Here is a 10,893-nt window from a genome sequence, read left to right on the forward strand (position 1 = left end):
ATTCAAGCTTTGAATTTCTTAAGTTTTGTGGGACTCTTCATATCTAAGAGAGCCTAGACTTTCTCGAGGTTGACTTGAATTCCCCAATGGTTAACCATGTACCCCAGGAATTTACCTGAAGCTACTCCGAGTGAACACTTAAGAGGATTAGGTTTCATTTTGTATCTTTGGAGTATATTGAACATCTCTGCAAGGTGGGCTATGTGATATAAAGTGACATACGACTTAACCAGTATGTCATCGACATAGACCTCCACTGTTTTCCTAATCTACTTAGAAAACATCTGGTTAACCAGGCGTTGATAGGTTGCCCCAACTTTTTTCAAACCAAAGGGCATGACTTTGTAGCAATACAGCCCCCGATCTGTGATAAATGAGGTGTGCTCCTCATCGAGCATGAACATCAGGATCTGATTGTATCCCGAATATGCATCCATGAACCTTAGCAACTCATGCCTGGAAGTGGCATCATTGAGCTGGTCAATTTTAGGCAAGGGGAAACTTTCCTTGGGGCAGGCCTCGTTGAGATTTGTGAAATCAACACAAGTTTGCCTTTGACGATTAGGTTTCTTCACCAAAATAGGATTGGCGACCCAACTAGGGTAATGAGCTTCCTGAACGAACTCGATTGAGAGGATCTTATCCACCTCATTCTCAAGAGCCGCATACCGCTCTGGGTCTATAACTCTTCTTTTTTGGCGAACTATTTCCATCTCACTATTGATGTTAAGTGCATGACATATGACTTTGGGGCTGATCCTAATCATGTCAACATGTGTCCATGCAAAAACATTGATATTCTATCTAAGGAAGTTCGCTAAATTGGCTACAAGCTGAAGGCTGAGGTTACTTCTGATTCTCAACACATGAGTTGGCTCATGCTCGTCAACAGGTATCTTAGACAAAGCCTCAACTGGCCCTTTGTGGGTATACTCCTCTTGCACACAAGGATCAATGCTATCTTCCACTGAACTAGGTTGTGGCTCGATCCTGTTGATTGTCATTGCCTGTTTGGGCTTTGCTTTCCCTTTGCATGCCAGCTAGACTGCTTAATTGTAGCAATCACGAGATTCACGTTGTGATCCCCTAACTTCCCCATACCCTAACGGAGTGGGGAACTTCATCTTGTAACGATAGATGGAAATGAAAGCTTTGAAGTTCCGTACTAAAGGTCATCCAAGAATGCCATTAAATGTTGAAGGACAATCTACTACCAAAAACTTTATCATCTTGGTCACTTTGTAGGGATCTCCCAAAGTGACCAGAAGAGTAATCATTCCTTGGGGGCTTAAGAGGTCCTCGGTAAAACCATAGAGAAGAGCAGCTATAGACTTTAAGTATGTCTCTTCCAACTTCATCTCCTTAAAGGCTTGCTAAAATATGATAGTTATGGCGCTCCCATCGTCCACCAGCATCCTATGGACTTTGCACCTTCCTATTTATGCCACGACAACTAGTGCATCCTCATAAAGGTGGTGTTAGTAAACGGTCCCGTATACGCAGCGGAAACGAAAAATATAATATAACAGGATTGTTTACATGAGCCAAGATCAAGGGTATGATTTTACAATTTATATTAAATAAAATCTGCATAAATATTCAACATGAGTTAAGAGAAACAAACGCACGTTGAAGGCTCCTCCAAATTTGTTGACAAACGTTTTGCTACCGATCCAAGTGTAGGATCGAACCTGCGTAGTCCACACGAAGACAATCTTAAAAGAACCAAAGAGGGATTTGCTAGATCCTCTTTGGCTTCAAGATTAAGAAGAAAAGAAGAATCAATGAAATTGATTTAAAAAAAAAAAAATCAATCTGCCGTGGGAGTGTATTCAAAAGGGGCTGCTGTGGTTTTGGGTTTTTCAAAGAAAAAATCCTTAATTAAAAATCACACACTTTTCCTTTTATACTTAAAAACTTGTGCCCTAATCCCATACGGAATAGGCTTGCTCCAACCCAAACGCCCCATGTTACCAAACACTCCCAATTTTATTTATTTTAATTTCCATCATTATCTCAATTAAAATCAATTAATATATATATTTAAATATATATATATATTAACTTTAACAATATGATAATATATTTAAATATGTGTACACATATTTAAACGTAATTTCACTTATTTAATTTTTCTAACAAATTAATAAAGGCTACGACCTCAACAAATTTAATTGCACTGTGAAATTACAAAAATACCCTTTCGCCTTAAAAGACGAAAACGCCTTTTTTTTCTTCTTACACTTAAATTGTCTTCTATGTGTGTGACCCTTAGGCTCCTCATCATATCGGCATGTATAGTATTACGATTAAACACCAATTAATCGCTCACTAATACACAGACCAAGATTGGCCCCTAGCAGGCATCATGGCCACCCGATAGATTCGGATTCAGCAAAGTAGCTACCTGTCAATGAATGGTTACCGTGCAATCAATCCCTTCATCATACGTTATCTCGACGAGACGAAGGCATGAAATAGTGTCAACCTCGGTTACTCTCGATATTATTTATTCAGTTTCTGACCAATGACCCGTATTATAAACTGGATAGAGCAACAACTCAATCCCACTGTGGCCACAGTTTTAGTGTCACTGCCATATACTGAATTGCGCCGTGAGATAACTTTCTCCCGTACCCGGGAGTGATGAATCCTCTGTCAATCCACAATACTTGATACGCTCCTTGATGCAGCCAATCACCACCGTATTGACAGCTCTGAAAAAACTGCGTTAGGCTAGTGTCAAACTACACCAATCGGTGCACAAGGCACTCCGGTGATCTCAAGTCTAAGGATCACATGCACCACCATTCGTTAGAGGATTTGTTCCATAGACACGTGTTTACCATCCATATGGAATCCTCTGGTGGGTCAGTCCATGTGAACTTGTTTGGTGTAATCGTATACAACAAACCCCCAGTGTTGCACCAGGTTGTCACCAAACAACCTTGACAAGTGAGATCAGTCACTGCCTTTCGACAGGGTCGTTCAACACTATGATAGCCTTACCGTAATATCTGTGCCCTTAGTTCAGAATAATACTGGGGCTACGGACGTTTCTAGAATGGCCACCATATGTGCTCATAGGGTTCTCACTATCAAGATTTGAAACACTTGATACCCTCGTCACGGCTCTACCATTCTAAGGACATATATCAATACATATTGCAATAATAATGATTTACGTGATATAGAATAAAATGCCTTTTTATTGACTAATGAACATTATTACAAAGAGTCAATTGATTGGCTCTAGGGCATCTACTCTAACAGGTGGTGCACTCAGTTCACATCTTTCTCAAAGAAGGTAATCTCCTGTTCTCTACATAGCTTGCTAGGTCGCGATTCAAGATTGAGAGCATTGTAGGGCTCATATCAAACTTCTCAAACATACCTATCTTGTGCATGTTGAGAGGTCCCCGTAATATAAGGTCCCCCAATGATGGTCCCTACCAAGTAGAGACCTTTGCGACCTCTGCGTCTTTCCCTATCATCTTGATCTTTCTCCCTCAAGGGAGTCAGACCATTAACATACTCTTTGAAGGGACCTTTTCGGATAAAATCCTACTTGAGAGCTCAACACTCATCGGTGTGATGTCCATTATCCCTATGGTAATGGCAATATTTCCTGCCGTTCCTTTTAGACAGGTGGTGTCTTCATGGGCTCTGGCTTATTGAGCAGATTGGCTTCTACTAAATTAGCCAAAATGGCCGACACCAATGCTTTAACTGGAGTGAAGTTATTGCGATCACGACAAGGAAGTGGAGCATAAGCTTTTTTAGGCTCAAACTGTTGTTTCGTTCCCTTTCTTTGATTGTCATTAGCCCATTTGCGATCATTCCTTCTACTACTCTCCCTCCGGAATTCATCTCTTTGATTGGGAGCACTGGTTGAAGGCCTGGAATTGTGGCGATTTAGAGCTACCATAGAGTTTTCAATCCACAGATACTTCTCTGTCATAATGTAGAAGCCGGTAAGGGAAATGTTGTCTTCCGATTGCAGCTTGTTCCACAAGTCGGTTTGCGAGCAAACTCCAGTAATTATCTGAGTTTGAACTGAATCCTCATGTGTATTAGCCACCTTATTCAGTATTGTGTGGAACCTATCGATGTAAAACTAAAAAGACTCATTCTTCTCCTTCTGTATGTTGCTTAGATAATTGAGCGGCATTGAAAACTTTTTATTGGCTTGGAAGTGTCTTAAGAATAATGAGCTTATCTACTGTCATAAGTTGATAGATGATAAAGGAAGCGATCTGAACCAACGTTTAGCATGGGCAGTCAAAGTCACTGCTAAGTAGCGACACTTCACCAAGTTTGATACTTGACGAAGTTCTATGAGGTCGTTAAACTCATAGAGGTGATCCTACGGATCAACATTCCCGTTGAATGCCTTCATGTCAGGCATTCTAAATCTTGGTGAAAGAGGTGTAGTCAGAACTGCTAGAGAAAAAGGAGACGCCTCAACAATCTATCCCTACTCATTTTGTTGAGCTCGAAGCTAATCCAGAGCTTGTTGTAACTCCTCTATTTAAGGAAGTTATGCCCTTTGAGGATTACTCTCAGCAATGTGGGTTCACTCCCAACGATTGAGGTTAATTAAAGACCATAGGTTGGTGCTTTCTCTGCCCTGGTTAGAGCCTTCAGCATGCCTTGACACTTGTGGACCTAAGCCTTGTAAAGGCGCTGGGTGGTTGGGGGAGTTTTCCCTATCTCTGTGGTGGTCAGAACTGATGCGCTAATGGTGGTTACTTCCTTTGTGGTAATGGTAAGAACCATCATGCCGGCGATAGTGGGAATCTCCATGCCTAGCACTTTCATGGGCATTGTTAGAGTAGGTGCCCTAGAGCCAATCAATTATTATAGAATTGACTCTTTGTAATAATGTTCATTGATCAATAAAAGGCATTTTATACTATATCGCATAAATCATCATTGTATGTATTGATATATGTCCTTAGAATTGTGTAGATACAAAAAATCTACCGTCATGAAAATAGAGTCTGATCCCGTGAGGTTGAGGCCACTGACAATCTGCCACTGACAATCTGCTACACCTACACACATGAAAGGACATAAGTCCTATTTTGGGAGATAATCCCTATCATGAAAGAGATATGATTTATTGACCTTATCAGATTAAGTTTAATAGTTTAAATAAGATTTGGAATCTTAGTAGGACACTAAGTCCTATTTTGGGAGATAATCCCTATCATGAAAGAGATATGATTTCTTGACCTTATCAGATTAAGTTTAATAGTTTAAATAAGATTTGGAATCTTAGTAGGACACTAAGTCCTATTTTGGGAGATAATCCCTATCATGAAAGAGATATGATTTCTTGACCTTATCAGATCAAGTTTAATAGTTTGAGTAAGATTTGGAATCTTAGTAGAAGAGGAAATAGAATGGGATTCTAATTTCTTATTTACAGACTGTTGCAGGCTAATGGGCTAAAACCCAATTTAGCTTAACTTATAGGATAGCTCAACTCATAGAGTGGGAAGTTCGCAAGGTGATTTTAAGCGTAGGCCCAATCGGGATTGGGTTGAGGCTTTGGGCCATGACATGTTTATTTCGTTATTAGGCCTCGTCAAGCCTAAGATGATTTTTGGCCCTAACAAATAAATCTTGATAGTGAGAACCCTATGAGCACATAAGTTAGCCATTCTAGAAACGTCTGTAGCCCCAGTATTATTCTGAAGTAAGGGAACAGATAATACAGTAAGGCTATCATAGTGTTGAACGAACCTGTCGAAAGGTAGTGACTGATCTCAAATGTCAATGTTGTTTAGTGACAACCTGGTGCAACACGTGGGTGCTTGCTGTAGGCAAGTTCACTAGACTGACCCACCAGAGGATTCCATATGGATGGTAACCCTGGTGTCTATGAAACAAATCCTCTAACGAATGGTGGTGCATGTAATCCTTAGACTTGAGATCACTGGAGTGCCTTGTGCACCGATTGGTGTAGTTTGACACTAGCCTAACGCAGTTCTATTCAAAGCTATCAATACGGTGGTGATTGGCTACATCAAGGAGTGTATCAAGACTATGGTGGATAGACAGAGATTCATCACTCCCAGGTACGGGAGAAGTTATCTCACGGCGCAATTCAGTAAATGGCAATGACACTAAAACTGTGGCCACAGTGGGATTGAGTTGTTGCTCTATCCACTTTATAATACAGGTCATTGGTCTAGTAACTGAATACACAATATCGAGAGTAATCGAAAGTTGACACTATTTCTATGTCTCAGTCTCGTCGAGATAACAGATGATGAAAAGATCGAATTGTACGATAACCATATCGTCGACAGGTAGCTACTTTGCTGAATCCGAATCTATCGGGTGGCCATAATGCCTTGCTAGGGGCCAATCTTGGTTTGTGTATTAGTGAGATGATTAATTGGTGTTAATCAAGATACTATACACTACCGGTATAATGAGGAGCCTATAGGTCACACACATAGAAGATAATTTAAGACTCAAGAAGTAAGAAGGGCGTTTTCATCTTTTGGGTGAAAGGGTATTTTGGTAATTTCATAATGCAATCAAATTTGCTTAGGTCTTAGCCTTTATTTAATTTGTTAAAAAAATTAAATAAGTGAGATTACGTTTAAATATGTGTTTGCATATATTTAAATAAGTTATCATTATTGTTAAATGTTAATATATTAAATATATATATATTAATTGATTTTAATTGAGATAATGATAAACTAAAATTAAAATATCTAATTGGGAGTGTAAGGAAACAAGGGGTGTTTGGGTTGGAGCCCAAGCCTATTCCATAAGGGAATAGGGCAATTAAACTTATACTATATAAGTAAAAGTTTAATTGAGAGAAAGGATGAAGTTTTTCATTTCATTCTTTTCATTAAAAAGAGAAAAGTCACAGCCCCAAAAACACTCTCTAACGTCAGATTGGTTTTTGCCTAAAATCAAAATTCCTTTGTTTTCTTTTCTTGTTTCTTAAGACTAAAAAGGATCTAGCAAATCCCTCTTTAGTTCCTTGCGATTATCTTCGTGTGGACTACATCGGTTCGATCCTACACTTGGGTCAGTAGCAGAATACATTTAGAGACAAAGTTGGAGGAGCCTCCAAACGTGCATATGATTTCTTAAACTCTAAACTAATTTTCTACATATTCTTATTGCGATATAAACTGTAAATTTGTGCCCTGATCTTGGTTCTATGGAACGATCCGTGTTGTTATTAATTTTTGTTTTTCGCTGCGTCAATGGATCGTTTCCTAATAGGCATGCCCCTATGATACGCCGTGAGACTGCTCTGGGTACGAAATACTGCCTAGTCGTTGAGCCATAGGTTTCTTCCCCTACTCGCAACCAATATTCGGATGCCCTTTTGAGCCTTTCTGCCCTTACTCGGCTATGCGTTTACCCTTATTCTTTTGCGTTGTAGTACACATGGTACAAGGCTACGCTCGTTTCCATGCTTTAGAGTGACTGACAGGCGTCTTTAGGGGTGGTACCACCTTATCTGAAGTTCGTAGCACAACCTGGTCCGAAAAATTCAACCTTTTGTTCATCGTTTGGAGAGTGTTATCAAACTTCTATAGGTAACAGATCAAAGCAAGATCCGTATGGGAAGTCGAAGGGGCGCTCCTTACAATATTCTGGGGATGTGGAACTACTTCGAGAAGAGTAGTTTCTTGATTGTGGGGAATCTCCTAGTTATTGGTACTAGTATGCTCAGTTTCAAAACCACGAGCCATGAGAATTTGTGGTTGATCTTTGAAGATGAAACTGACAGACCAGTTGAGATTACCGAATAAAGAGCTGATGTGGATCTTGCCCTCCTTCTAACGCCAAACTATTGATGCTTAATTTTGACACCAACGACTTTGCACGTGTAAAGTGCTAAGAAGATCTTAGAAATTACATGTGAATTGACTATGAGAGCATAATGGGATACTGTTCTCACAGTAGCATGCAAAGACATAAAAATAAAAGAGACAACAAGGATTTTTATAGTGGTTTAGATGCTTAAAGCGAATCCTACATCCACTGTTTTCTTTTATATTAGTGTGTTCTTGGTTGTTAGCCAAGATTACAATAGGTTGCGAACTACGATCTGGGGTTACAGGTGCTTGGTGTTCTAAGTGCTCTTAGACAATGTCAAGTCATTCTCATTCTATTAGTGTGTCTTTGCTATTTTCTTTGTTGAATTCAGAGTATCTAATCCCGATTTTGAAAAGGGGAGCTACCTATTTATACCCGCTGAGCTCAAGGTAATGATTACATTTCTACAAGTGGGTTGGTGATGTGCAAACCTCTCCTATCTTCCCATTGGTTAAGAACTAAAGAAATATCCTTAAATTAAATAGGGTTTGGACAGGTATACGAACCAAATTCATTCACAAACAAAACTTGAGTCGGCTGGGTTGTTGATAACTATATTCTTTCTGTCTTAGACGACGTGGCAAACTCTGGATGGTGCAAAGCCTTCCTACATTCTGATTAGTGCTCGCTGACATCAGCTTATGTTAGCCCTAAATTTTTAGGCATAACAAAACTCAACAATATATTTATTTGAGAAACCCGCTAGAAAGAATATGTGGTATATCAAGCATTATAACAAACACGTGGTGACTGAACTCTTCAGGAACAATTTTAATAAAAACAAAGCTTTTTGTCTTGTGCATAAATTTGTACCAAAGACTCTAACAGCATCACCCAAAATAAACGAAGAGTGGGTTGCCTGAAAGGTGTAAGTGGACGGCTGGAAACTGGAAATTTCAGTTGCAAGTCTCTGAACTCTTCAATGCCTTTTCACGAGTTTGGACTGTGCAAGTTTGTAACTCTGAATACTAGCTAATAGGGTTTTTTGTTTTTGTTTGATAGTAAAAGAATTTTTTCTGGAATAATAGTCATAAACCATCCAAGGTTTATCCTATGTATCTAAGAAAAATGCTACATTTACAACCCAATCTCACAACCTTCTCTTACAACCCTAACATGACAACAGAGTTGGCACTGTCACGTCAGCTCTCACACACCAAAGGCAGTAAATAAATTTGATTGGACATGAATGGTCGTTCCTTCATAAGGAATGGTTGTTCCTTATAAAGGAATGGACATTCCTCTCTAAGGAACGACCATTCCTTGAAACGTTCATTCTTTCCGTGAGGAATGTCCATTCTTTCCATGAAGAACGTCCATTGCTTCATGAGTAACGGTCGTTCCCTATGAAAGAACGAATGTTTCTTAGGTCTAGTCAAAATTATTTTTGTACTAGAGCTGACATGACAATGCCAACTCAACTGCCACGTTTGGGCTGTAAGAGAAATTTGTGAGATTGGGTTGTAGGCGTAGCCTTACTTTATATCTAAACCCATGGTTTCAAAAATAACACTAAACCCCGCTGTCACAAGTGGGGGCATGAGGCATGGAGTGGCCGAGGTGTTTTTATCTTTCATATATGTGTGTGTGTGTGTGTGTGTGTGTGTGCACGCACGTGCGCGCGCGCATTACTCTATATCTAAACCCATGGGTTTCAAAAATAACAAAAAACCCCACTGTCACACATGGGGGCATGGAGTGGTCGAGGTGTTTATATGTGTGTGTGTGTGTGTGTGTGCGCGCGCGCATGCGAGTGTGTGTGTGTGTGTGTGCACGTGTGCGTGTGCGTGTGCGTGTGCGTGTGCGTGTGCGTGTGCGTGTGCGTGTGCGTGTGTGTGTGTGTGTGTGTGTGTGTGTGTCTATGTTTTTGTGTGTGTGTGTGTGTGTGTGTGTCTATGTTTACAAAAAGTGAACATTAAACACTTAGGGACACCGGAGTGGTATCGATCGTAGGCACTCCAACGCTCAAGTCAGCAAGGTGGTGACAGGACAAAAGACAAAGATCTTTAGATGCAATATCACCAAGGTCAACAATGTGCACATTTGAGTATCTATAACTTATGAAGGCAATCCTATTAGTGCTAGACTTAATGACTTCACAACACATGGATTGAAAAGTAATTTTGAAACCTTTATCACTCAATTGACTAGTTAATGCTTAACAAGTTATGCTTCAATCCATCAACAAGTAACACGTCATGTATAGTTAGAGACTTGTTACCAATAGAGTCAATACCAATGAGTTTTTCTTTTGAGTTGTCACCAAAGCAAATGTTTCCTCCATCCTCTGGCTTCAACGTGGTGAACAAACTCTTGTCTCCCGTTATATGTCTTCAACACCCACTATCAAGGTACCATTTGTTTGGTCCTTGCTTCTTTTCTTCATGGCATACCTACAAAATAAAATCATTTATGCACTTTTTGGTACCCAAATTGTCTTGGTCCATGAGGGTTGGTCTTAATCATTCCTTTAGGAATCCAAAACCTTTTTACCACAAAAGGTTTACCCTTCCTAATAGCACATGTGTGTGTGCTATGACTAACATACTAGCAAAAATCACATTTCCTATGAAGTGCTTTTGAGTTAAAGGAAGGTTTATGCAATTTGTTAAAAGCTTTTTCATTTGAAAACATGTTTTAGCCCAAACCTTTTTTGTTGAAAGCACATCTTTGTGAAGCAAACATTTCATGAAGTCTCCTGTTTCCAAAGTGAATTAGTTCAAAATTCCTTTTAGGTCATCAAGTTCATTTTTTAAACTATAGGGAATGATAGGCGTTTCTTTGCAGTTTTGAAAATCTGAAAGGGCTTATAAAAATTTTAGGGGCCAATCAAATATTGTTCAATAAATTTTGATTTTGATTTAAATTTCTGGAACAATGTAAGGGTAAAAAGGTCATTTATTACTTCTAAAATTGACTTATGCTTACATCATCTTAACTATAGGGGCTTTTTTTAATAGTTTTCTAACAGCTGTGCGGCATGTGGGGGCGAGTAAAATTAAGCCCTTTATTTGGAGGGTTCTGCTT

This window comes from Pistacia vera, unplaced genomic scaffold (assembly GCF_008641045.1).
Source record: "Pistacia vera cultivar Batoury unplaced genomic scaffold, PisVer_v2 Contig1358, whole genome shotgun sequence".
Classification (NCBI taxonomy): domain Eukaryota; kingdom Viridiplantae; phylum Streptophyta; class Magnoliopsida; order Sapindales; family Anacardiaceae; genus Pistacia; species Pistacia vera.